This window comes from Bombus pyrosoma, linkage group LG12 (assembly GCF_014825855.1).
Source record: "Bombus pyrosoma isolate SC7728 linkage group LG12, ASM1482585v1, whole genome shotgun sequence".
Classification (NCBI taxonomy): domain Eukaryota; kingdom Metazoa; phylum Arthropoda; class Insecta; order Hymenoptera; family Apidae; genus Bombus; species Bombus pyrosoma.
Window position 1 is genome coordinate 221751 of NC_057781.1, and position 11930 is coordinate 233680.

The window sequence follows — 11930 nt, forward strand, 5'->3', positions numbered from 1 at the left end:
ATATAATCTGCCAATTTCGAAGGCCTACTGACAGCTATTTTATTAACAATTTATAATATCTTTGATTCTAAGTTCATTACATTTACTGGGACACTCGCACGATGTTACGCAATAGAATTATATTACTGATATTTTCATACAAAAATTTGAATATCGCTGCTTGCAATCAAATTTGATACATTTAAAAATACAACAATATCGATTGTTAGAGTATTATTAGATTACCATGAGGTTCAGATAGCAAAAATGTTCATTACTATTTTGTATATGAAAATTACACGCGTGAAATGAAATTCAAAATTAAAAGACAAATTTAGTAATTAGCACGACACCACGGTAAGTTATATTAATTACAAATCTTTTCATATTTTATATTACTAAACGAATAGTATGTGCAATGTGAATAAACGCATTCTACACTATTTTAATTTTCGTCGGGTTAAGTTTATAAATTTGAATTTAAAAATAATATCGATTTTGATATCGATCTAACGTCGAGTTATCGATATATCTATATATGTACCATAATTGAACAGAACACGAATTATATATGTCATTGCGGCATCGCTGGAAAGAGTGCAACAATGAAAAGATTGTATAGAATTACTTCATCGTATGTGTGTTCATTAAACGTAATTTCGTATCTAATCTTTAATTCAGTTTATATTTTCTGTACATTTGACACTTGATATAAGTGACAGTTGCTGCACGTTCCGAATTTCCATGCAACGCAAAATGAATGAATGGTGGAACAGTGATGTTAAGTTTTACCGAAATTCAAATTTCGTAGTTAAAAAATCCGGTTACAATAATAACAGAAGCATTATAATTCTACGATACACGTAAGTAATTACTGTTCTAACTACCATATGAATGTTATTCATACTGAGTGAAGATTATTTTTAAGAAATTTATGAGTAAATATTATGTTGATACGGTGACATACGGCATGCCGCGAAGCCATCCGACAATATAATACAAAGAATCACAAATCACAGGCATAACACAGGTGCGTATCTTGCGAACAAAGATATGTATCAAAGAAGATGAATTTTTGAAAGGACAGAAGATGATAGTTTTCCTAAGATATCTCCCATATTTATTCAGTCGGTATAGAACAATTTTTATATAATCGATCATTTTCTACGAAAGAAAGCGATCGTTACCGTAACAAAAATAGCAGCGTGATTCGCCACGATGAAACATTCGAAAAAAAACTTATATTACAAGCATAATCGAATTTTCTAGGATAATCACGTATACGTTGGTTCACAACATTTCGCAACGTTAAACATAAAATAGAAATCAAAACATCGAGATCGTTATCGATCAATCTTCGTAGTTACGTAACCACATAAAATTTCAAACTTTCTTATGATTTCACCGTTCACGAATCGCCGAGAATTACGAATACCGGCGTCGTAATAAATCCAGCATGTCGTTGATACCTTCCAAAGACTTGCATTGACACGTTTTTGTTTATCATTGTTCAGTCGGAGAAAAACTCGAGGTTTTGTGGGCTCTCCAGCTGGTAGTTACGGTCCTGTCGGCGGTTCTCAGTGCAACGACGAAACTCATAGCGCACTACAGGACGTCAAGGGAATACGAGAAAGGTACGGCGATTTTGCGATATGATGACGATGATACGTACAGTCGTGAATACGCTGCATGAGAGTGATGCGTAACACACACCGAGAAGGAGGAAGAATCGTCGAGCAAGCTCGAGCATCTCCGTCGAGCCCCGCCCTGTATATATTTTTAACCGGATCCATCGAAAGTCTGGCCGGCGTGGCACACCGTTCGTTCGAGCAAGTGAGGTTTCTATTGACGTGCAGGAAGAAAGAAAAAAGTCAGAAGGACGCAAACGAAAGACAGGATACATTCGAACGACGCAACAAGTAAAGAAAACTGCATCTCTTTCGTTCGACCTGCACGCTACTGGTGAGTAACATTTCTTTCGATCAGCTGATTATTCAGATTACCGGTGTATTCAAGGCATCATGATCTAAGCGTGCTACCGTCTCGTGGAATCGATGCTGCGCAGCAACTTCGCGCATGAATCGAGCCCCTTACAGCGGACAACCCATTGGACGATTTCGATGAAATGGTTCAGATCGGTTAGGTGCACGTTCTTTGGCTCAAATATATACATACTCATTGTCAGTGACGTTTAGTTATTCAGTGTGACAAGGTAGTTAAACGGAATTGTGCTTTTCACAAAGTTAACATTAACACTGTGTTGCTTTGGAAATTTTTATATACAGAAACTTTTTATTAATATACTATGTATGTTAGACAAAACATTTTTGACATACATAGATGCTATAAGATGTCTAGTGCAAGTATACGTATATAATTTTTTATAACACACATAATATATACAAAGAAATTTCCTATAGTAGGTATTCAAATACCTTCTTTAATCCCTATATACATAGCGAGTAGGTGGAAATTTTCAAATGAACCTCGATTGAATGTTTTAATTACTGAATGTTAGAGATTCATGACCTTAGTAACTTCTTAAGGTATAATACCTTTTATGATCATCAGATACGTTCGTTTGTATGCGGCTATCTAACGAAACATCAATTAGCACATCGCATAAGAACATCGTTGATTTCTTATTTAAGAACAGTGTTAAACAATACAAGCATTAATTAATCCCAATTAATTTATAGCAAATCCAAATTATGAGCAGGTATAATAGTTTCGCAGTAAGATTAATCTGTATGATCAGTTTCATAAAACGAAGTTCTCTCCCAATTATCGAAATTAACTGTCTATTATAGCCATCCTGCTTCATAACAATAGTTTTAACCACGTAACAAATAAGCATCGTTTTCCAGTCGAACAAGGACAAGTCCGGTAACATTGACGACCTAGAGAATACAAAATCAGCGTGGTACATCCGACAGAGATATTCCAAAAAATCACGCGTGCATTCATTACGAAATAAATCATGTATTCGCTGAAACCGGCGAGATTGTTGCGAGAAACTTCGGTACTCTGCGACGTTGCCTCGTGCACGTGTGTGTTGTAAATCGCTAGGAAAATCGAAGGAGGGAAAGTCGATAAGGAATAGGATAGTATTGACCAATTTCGTGACAATAGAGGACGTTTCGACATTTATAAAAACGAAAGCGTCACGAAATCCGATAGGCACACTTATCCTAGATCGATTTGCGTAATTTTGTTTACACGCGAATGGAAGTCACGGGATGAAAGTTCCCGACTCGCGTTAACTTCCACAGGGAGGTTTGGGACGAAATCTCTCTAATTCGTCGTATCGAAGTTTGCGAGAACTGATTCGTTCAACGACGATGGAAATAAGGCTGACATTAATGAAAATAGAAATGGAAGTTTGTGAGGGTCAGTCGGATCTCTCTGTCTGTCTGTCTGTCTGTCTGTCTGTCTGTCTGTTTGTCTGACTCTCTCCCTCTCTCTCTCCCTCTCTCTCTCTCTCTCCCTCTCCCTCCCTCTTTCTCTTGTCTGGCATCCTTGCAACCGGTTTAACTTTGATTTTCACTTCCGAGTGTTGTATACAAGTAAAAACCGATATTGTTATCGGAACAATAGAAAAACGAAGGAGCAAGGTGAATAGAATTTCGACAGAACTTTTCCACTGGGGAAAGAAAGTGTACGATGACGTTGGGTTTACGCATGATTTCTATGTTTTACGTACGTAAATCTTTATGGAATTCCACGGAAATCATGATCTATTGGAGCCGCGACTGGAGGTCTCGGTAGAAACGAACGTTTAACACGTTCAATTATATTAATTACACATAACATCGAAACGGGACTTTTTTTGCATTACATCGACCACTCGTTGAAACGATATGAAACACGCGAGAAAGTGTTACGTATACAGTGTGCAATCCGAAACGTGGCTCTGAGTACAAATAAAAGAATTCTTTGGATTTTTGTAAAGTATAATTTTAAGGAGTATTAAAATTTTATACGACAAAGTTCCACTGGTGAATCACGCGCGATCTATCGTGCTCGTGCTAGGTCGATCGTTGGTGTCGATTCTTTCAATATTCTCCTCGCGTGTCTGCAGATATTTCTCCACAACGAGACCTTCGACATATCCCTCGGACCACGGAATCGAAGACTGCGTAAAATTCTTCGTTCTTTTTCTCTGTCTTTCTCTGTCTTTCTCTGTCTTTTCCCTTGGACGGTTACGCTCCGTTCACCACAGAAACAAAGTAAATCCACGGGAATTCTTCGTTTGATCGAGTCGTGAATTAGGCAACTAGAAAGGCGGAATTAAGCGAGTCAAGTCGACATTTCGTGGCTATCGTTTCTTACTTGGATCACCGTTTCTTCGTTTATCTACTTTTAATTATGTAAAATTCTTCGAAAAGCACAAGCTTTTAAGCGAATCGAATTCTCGCTTGAATATAACGTTTCTAAAATTTCGGACATCATAGAGAAATCGTTTCGGTCGTATTTCGTCGAGCAATTGAATGGAAATCTCTAAAGCGCGTTTAGTACATTTTTGGAAATAACGGTTTTTAAGTTACACTGTTCCATAAATTTCAAACACCTAACGTGCTTCTTACGTCCCCTTTCCGACGAAATAGCTACAACCTGTGTATACTAAAACGATTGACAAAGGCTATTAAACCATATTGTTAATTCAATTTTCGCTAAAACGCCCTATAGACCCATATTCGAGGTTTCCATTCAATTGTTCGACGATGAATATCTAGACGTTCAATCACATCTCACGATTGTAATTGCACTTGAACAAAGTTCGTTAGACGGGGGACGACTAAGTATTTGCACGGACGGACGATTATTTCAACGGTGCGTAATTCCCGTCGATGCCGAAACTTTCTCCCGCGGCATGGACTTCGGTAGCCAGCTTGATGAGAAATTCCACTCCCTACCCCTGCGCGGACGACTTCCATGTAATCGAGACGGTCAAAGGAGAATCATCCAATCGAATTTTTATTTTCCAACGTATGATTACGTTGCGTTGCGATGAAACAGAGGGAACTCGCTACACAATTCTGTACAGTTAACTCCCTACAGAATTATTTTTCGAACTTCTTTTTCTTTGGACAAATTTTCACTGACGCGATATAAGATTTCAGTTCTTCTTTCAGCTCAGAGAAGCATTGCGTAACTTCTCCTTGTCTTCTCGTTTCTCGCGTGCTCTCGTTTAAATGGTTGCAGCAAATCTCCAGGGAAGTATAGGAACGATATGACAAAAAGGTGGGCCTCGTTGCGAAAAATAATGTAGGTCGAGTGGCCTCGAGGCGCGATCCATCAGCTGGCTGAAAAACAGGACACAATGTCGAGCATACCGAATCGTGTTAATCACGATTCACAAACGGTACGAATCGCTCCATTAAGCCGCCAGCCGGGAAAGAACATCGTGGGCACGTTTCTACCGTTGTGCAACGGACTATCAACACTCACGCTTGACTTTTGCGACGGTGATTCGTTGGTTCGTGTCCCGAACTCGGTGAAACAGTAGGCCAAGGCTAAATTCTTTGTGTATCGGGTCCTCTGTTATCGGTCGATCGATAAAATCGAACCGAATACGGTACTTTGTCTCAAATGTTGCGCCGTGAAATCTGCTTCTTTTACGAGCTACTGTACCATCTGACGCAGTGACACTGACGGAAGCGGTTGGATAATTTTCGTACCGTTCATAAACCACCGTCGTAAAACATCGTCCGACTTGATTAAATCTTCGAACTTAAAACGGATCGACCGTTAATCCCTGGAAATTATATTTAGAAACCCCTCTGTGCGTATTTCTGCAGATAGAAAAGTACCGATGTACTCGCGCATTAATTGCAGCAGCGCGCGCGTATTGCGATCAGCTGAGCATGAATGATCCAATGTTGTCGCTTACGTAAGATGGACGAATTAGGTCGTGTGCCATGTGGAAAACGCGAGAACTCCTCTTGAATTCTTCTTCGAGCGAGCAATTGCTCCGCGTGCGACAGCCATTCACTGCCCACTACCGCAACGAGATACCGCTCCACGTTCACCGATTTGTACAGGTGGTTTCATCAGTGTATATCGTGCCTTCTGTTCGTTTGTTCATTCGTGTGAGCAATCGTGTGTGTGTGTGTGAGGGAGGGATATAGACTGCTCCGAAATTCGCAGTCGCGTATCCAAACCGTCCTGTCTAAACAACTATCCGTGAGAATAATTAGTGAGTATCTGCTTTGAAAGCTTGATAAATTATACAATATATCTTATAAAACACAAACGTCACATTTACCATAGAAGAGTTTAGATGTCACTAGCGATCAATATTTGATGCCTCGTACATTTAGAAATAAACGTTGCATCGACAGTGAGCACTTTGTAAAAATATTCATTGATCGGTCATTTTCCAGTTTATAGATATATAACCTGTTTAAAAAATAGCGTATTTGCAATATGCGATTATTCTGCTGAATGCCTAAAACGATTTTCTTATTAACATCTTGCGCAATGCTATTGAATGCAATTATATGTTCGTAGATGCAAAAAAATATGAGGCAGCACGCGTTAGTAATAGAATGAATTTTAAGCATTGTGGTTAAACGTTTGCCTTTGAGATAAACTTCCGTTTTATTGCCTACCGGCGATTCAAGTGTACTGTAATTTCCTCGTTGTTTCGTAGAACGGTTCAGTTGCCAGAACTCTGCTAAAACAAAAGTAGCTGTTTCGCTCGTTTCACCAACTATTTGCAACCTCTTTCAATTAACAATGAGAAAGTTATGTAATCGAGTGTTATCGTACAATAAATGCCAGATTGAAAAAGTTACTTTTATGATGCGCGTGACTGTCGACACGTTTTTATATCTCACTTTTGTTCGATGCTACTGAAGTAGCTCTTATTCTAACGAGAGGCCCGACCTTCATTCGATCGACCAAATTTCATTGAATTTATTACTAAATTTTATATGAACCATCGTCGCTTAATCAAATTTTCTAAACATGAAAACTAAGATTGTTGTATTCATTGCTCATCTGTTTCTTCATATATTCTGTACAAGTACGTTATAGCAGTAAAAAAAGAAATAAATTGAAAAGTATTTGTTTCCAATTCGTAAATTTTGCACGTACCTTGAAACTTAGACGATAAATAATGTCGACGCGCTTCGACTCATTTTGACTAGAAACTTGAGATTTAAAATTGTTGACCAATAGCCGATGATTCTTCGATCGGTAAAAAACCCATCATGAAGGAAGGTTACAGGAGAGTTCAAAGAAACGTACTCGTTTGTATATATGTATAGCCATAACGACCGCCGCGGTCTGTTTTGAATTTGAATATCGTTTAACTCTAAGGACACTCGTGAAAGAGATGTTAACGATATTCTTGATCGTGACGCAGCGCGTAGGGATTCGGTGCCTCGAGGATTCCTCGTGATCTTGAACTTAATACAGTCGACCAGCTTTGCTTTGGTTTTATGCAAATGCAAAGTTTGTAAAGTCGAATGGCTCCACTCTGTCGCAATGTTTGCTTGAAAATACGCTGTTCCAAGATCCCGGAGGCAACTAGTCAGCCAGCCAGCCACCTTCTAAGCTTCACATTTTAAACAGTTCCTCTTCCTCTTCATCGAATTATGGTCGGCCATTTACTGATAATTTTGAACTTCAGAAAGAATGCAAGGTCTCTCGTTCGTCGATCTATACCGTTCAATAAAATCGATCGTAAAACACTCGTGGGCCGTCTGAACCACGTCTCTACTCGTCTAGATATTTTCAAAAATACATATACATGAAAAGTGACGTAATTAGCAATGAAATTGCATCACAGACCAAAAACGTGTTGCTTCATTGCGAAAGACCGTGATACCTACTTACTCGCTGGATTTGGCGATCAGACAAAATCGCGCGACACCGACCGCTCTTCCTCGATAATCAGGTCTCTTCTACGAGAATCATGACGCGACGAGACGCGACGTCTTCGTGGAAAGGACAACTGTGCACTCTCGTCTATATGGTAATTGGCAAGCTAACCACGCAATGTCGTACCGAGAAAATGTATCTTTAGATCGGTACGAGTGCTGTTCGAAACCGAGCGCGAGTTTTCGAAAATTACCATTCACGTTCTCGCACGAACCCGTGCGTGGGAAGAGTAGATACAATAAATTCAGTAATCTTTTAAGGAGAATTGCGCGAGAAAAAGAGATCAACTTTATTCGTGTGTCAGACTTGTTTTTACCTTGAGTCATGTTAGTTTCGAAGATATAATATGATATAATAAGCCAGAGGCTTCGCCGAAATACGGAGAGAATCCAAAATAGGAGGTGGAGTCATCTTATGACGTTACAATTTGGTAGAAAATACTCTCTTCTCTTGTTTAATCGTTTTTCTGCGTCGCTGAATAAGAAACGTCTATCGTCATCGATATACGAACCCCAGGTCAAATTATTTACATTTTTCACACATCTATGCATATTTTGAAAATGATATTCTTTACACAAGTAATTATGTTGTTCGAAGAAAAGCAGTGGCTTGTAACTGCATGAATCGCAAAATTGCGAGTCCGTGGAAAGTGCATGTACAAATCGTTACGTTTTTACTTTCTATATACGAAAGGAGGCGAAAATACTGTTGATAGAAATTGAAGGCGAAACTCTTTGCCAACCATTGTTCTAGATAGGAATTATAGGCTCGGAAGGTAGAAAGAGGGCACAGGTTCTTATAAATACAATGGAAGAGATAAATAGAAACCATATTTGAAGAAAGGTTAAGAAAATCAGCTTGACATGATTCTTCACGGGAATCGGAGAATTAATAAGAATTGGAAATCATATTTATAAACGATCATTTGCATTACCATTTTGCAAAATTAAGGCACGAATAATTTATAAACAAGTTAAATCGTGGTATGTATTGAAACAATAAGAGTCACCTAACTTGGTAATAATAATACATTTTATTGAATATAGAATGTGATTCGAGTAAATTTGCAAATGTCGAAGTTTTGAAGAGGGGGAAGCATCCTAAACAAACAGAACATATTCCGTAAATTTCCGCAGCATGAATCCGACTAGGTACGAGAAACGAATCGAATAAAAACACGTTAAAAATTCAAAGTAGTGAACTTTGCCTCGAAGCAGGCAAAAGGCAAATTTATCAAACCGCCAAAGTTTTCAATTCGAATTTTAATTAAGTTGTTAAGGAAATGTTCACGAATGGAATTTACTTAGCGATCAATTTTTAATAGACACGGGCGAAAGATAAATGAACTATTTGTATTTCGTGCAAGTTCAACAAAGATCGTACACACGTTTTAAGTCTTTAAACCAACTGTTTTTATTACGTATTCGCGAACAAATCCTTTGTCACATGATGTCAGTCACGTCGGCCAAACGATCGAAACCTTCATCTGACTTCTTGACCATCGACCAAACGGCTCCGAAGGATTTAAACTTATCTCGCAAGATTCATTAATGCTTGTAATTACATTCTTCCATTATGATATCTTTCATTTCCACTGATCTTTTCCACTAAATAAGTCAAATTTATTGATAATTTTCTTGTATTTACGAAATTAGAAACTTGTTTACAAGCAAGCAAAATACGATCATTAGGTTTTTATAGAAATATAATGATAATGAATTATTTATTAGTCTATTGCAAGATTTATTGAAATGCGACGTTGAAGAAAAAGAATACGTATTTACGTATCTACACTATTAGCAAGTCATACCTAGTATTTCACAGAAACAATTCGCGTCATTAATAAAATTTCAACTTGCAGACTTTACTACCTCATACATACGTATTTGTTATTTCCTATACATTTTTTAATTATACGATTGAGTCTAAAATTATCATAAAAGATAAGATAAATAAAAAGATATAAGTAGAAGACAAAGTAAAAGAAAAACATCTACATAGTTCGGGAGTAAATTAAAAAACGCGATTTATGCGGTTCATTAAGGATTAAAATATATTCTGCAAAATCAAAATACGTTTCAGAAATTTTATAGTCATGCTATCTCGAGAAATAGTCTCTCAAGAAATAGTAGCGACTCTGTAAAACTGAAAATGGCCCACATATGTAATACTTTCCGGCGAAACGCAGAAAGTGCAAGTACTATCATTAACCGGTTAACTGCGCTTGACGATTATACACGTCAAGCAAAAACTTTATTTCGGTACGTTTGACGTGTATACTCGTCGCTTGTATTTGTTTACGCACTGCACGAGTTAACCCCATAAGAGATTTCTAAAATTAAATTCTGCTGTTAACTGGATAAAAAATATTAACCTATTAACCTCTATTAACCTTTAAAAAGCTCTATTAAACAAAGAACCCCGAGAAAAAAAGCCTAACGCCGATTTAACAATTTAGCATTCTGTATAACAATGAGAAGAGAATATCAGCGGACCGATGTCCATGTTTAGTGAATTTTTACGACGTGGCGAGAATGATAATAACGAGGTATCATCAGAGGGAGATAATACTATAATAGCGATAAAATAATAGCGATAACGAACGTAATGCAATACGTAATAAAATATATAGATACACGTATTTTATAAATATATTCACATTTCTTAACACATTCTTTATATATATTATAAGCCATATCACAGGTATTATTAGAACTAAATCTAAAGGACCTATAATGAGCATTTAGGTTTGGGTCATAGAGACCGGAAATTGGCCTGTCTTGTAACGATTTTCCACCTGTCCTCCGAGGGTTAATCATATTACTGAGGATAATTATATTACTTTGTAATATAAATGTTTGGGTATTATTCGCAGAAATAATTATCTTTAGCGTCAAAACAAGCAAAAGGATTGACGTAAAACTTTAACAGATCGCCATAGCCTGCTTCATAAATCGTACTTTTTTGTTGAATTCTAATTAACTGTGTAATTCATTATATAAATTTATTCGTTCTGTGTAGACAATTTATAGCTGTGATAATTTGTTGTAATTATTCTCAATATATAAGTCGTTTAGATCTTATATAATATGTATTTATACGTATTTAATAGTATTTGAAATAAATTTTTTATTTAGGGATGTTTCAATCCTGCGCTAGATGATTTGCGTTTCATAAAATATGAGTATAAATCTTCTGATCTTCAGAATCAGTAGCCGCGTATGAAAGCTACGAATGAAATAAGTAGGAAGTAAATAAGTAGTATGTAGTAAGAGAACATTTCAGAAAGAAGCGAAGAGGAAGACTCGCAGGTAGAATAATTAGTAGAGACGAAAGAAAAGTAGAAGGATCGCGAAGGGCGGTAAGAGGCGCGCGACGAATGTTGTCCATGAAGGCGACCGATCTCGTGTCAAGCGTCGAAGGATCGTAAAAGGTAGAAGGGATGCGATACCAATATGGCGGCTCGGTTAAAAGCAATCCACCAGCGTAACCGCTGTCAGTCCGCAACTTGGCACGGCGGCAGCGCGTTTATTCGTACGAATATTATCGGTGTCGTATAAGCGCGAGTTTCAACTCCGACCCCTTTTTCCTCTTGTTTCTTTAGCTTTTTATTTTTCTTTCCTTTTTTTTTTCTTTTCTTTCCTTTTATTTTCTCTTCTTTTGTTTTATTTCTTTCTTTCCTTTTTTTAAATTTTCGTTTCGTTTCATTCAATTTGATTTACCCTAGTCTATTGTTTGATACGATTTCGTAAAGTCACGAGGAGAGAAAGGAGGAGTCAAACGAAAACATCGTGTCTCCGTAGCCGATTTATAAAATCGTGACGATTCGTCGTCGGCCCACCGTGCCTGACAACTTGTCTTCGTTCGTTCATCGAGCAGTTCGTGCAAATCCGAGAAAAACTTGGCACAAGACGAAGGTTCATGAAGGGACAAAAATTCGTCGAAGAATTTCTCAATCAACAGTGACGCGAGAGAGAAGAAGAGAGTGTGTGTTCGATTGTTCAGAAAGAGACGATTACGTGAGATAACTGCTGTCTTCGGCCGATCGTCCGGTAAGTGAG

The 11930-nt window shown here is 37.6% G+C and overlaps 1 protein-coding gene and 2 long non-coding RNA genes across 12 annotated transcripts in view; 1 reads left to right on the top strand and 2 right to left on the bottom strand.

Moving 5' to 3' along the window:
- The first annotated feature begins 1807 nt into the window (after window positions 1-1807).
- The window catches only part of LOC122573535 (elongation of very long chain fatty acids protein AAEL008004-like), a 35890-nt gene continuing 25767 nt past the window's right edge, over window positions 1808-11930 (top strand). For 2 of the 7 annotated variants that reach the window (XM_043740020.1, XM_043740028.1), the window contains exon 1: window positions 11355-11921. The gene's annotated coding sequence lies outside the window, so the exon portion shown is untranslated. The other 5 variants (XM_043740021.1, XM_043740022.1, XM_043740024.1 and 2 more) reach the window with 5 other exon arrangements.
- LOC122573545 lies at window positions 3915-6011 on the bottom strand. The gene is made up of 2 exons (XR_006318773.1): window positions 5873-6011; window positions 3915-5774 (listed from the first exon to the last, which is right to left on the bottom strand). It is a non-coding gene; the product is annotated as an uncharacterized LOC122573545 (long non-coding RNA).
- On the bottom strand, window positions 6018-9412 carry LOC122573544. Of its 4 annotated transcripts, none has more exons than XR_006318770.1 (4): window positions 7821-9411; window positions 7081-7712; window positions 6248-7001; window positions 6018-6159 (listed from the first exon to the last, which is right to left on the bottom strand). It is a non-coding gene; the product is annotated as an uncharacterized LOC122573544 (long non-coding RNA). The 4 variants fall into 4 exon arrangements; XR_006318772.1 differs by having other exon boundaries at window positions 6248-6381; window positions 6594-7712; window positions 7821-9409; XR_006318771.1 differs by having other exon boundaries at window positions 6248-7712; window positions 7825-9412.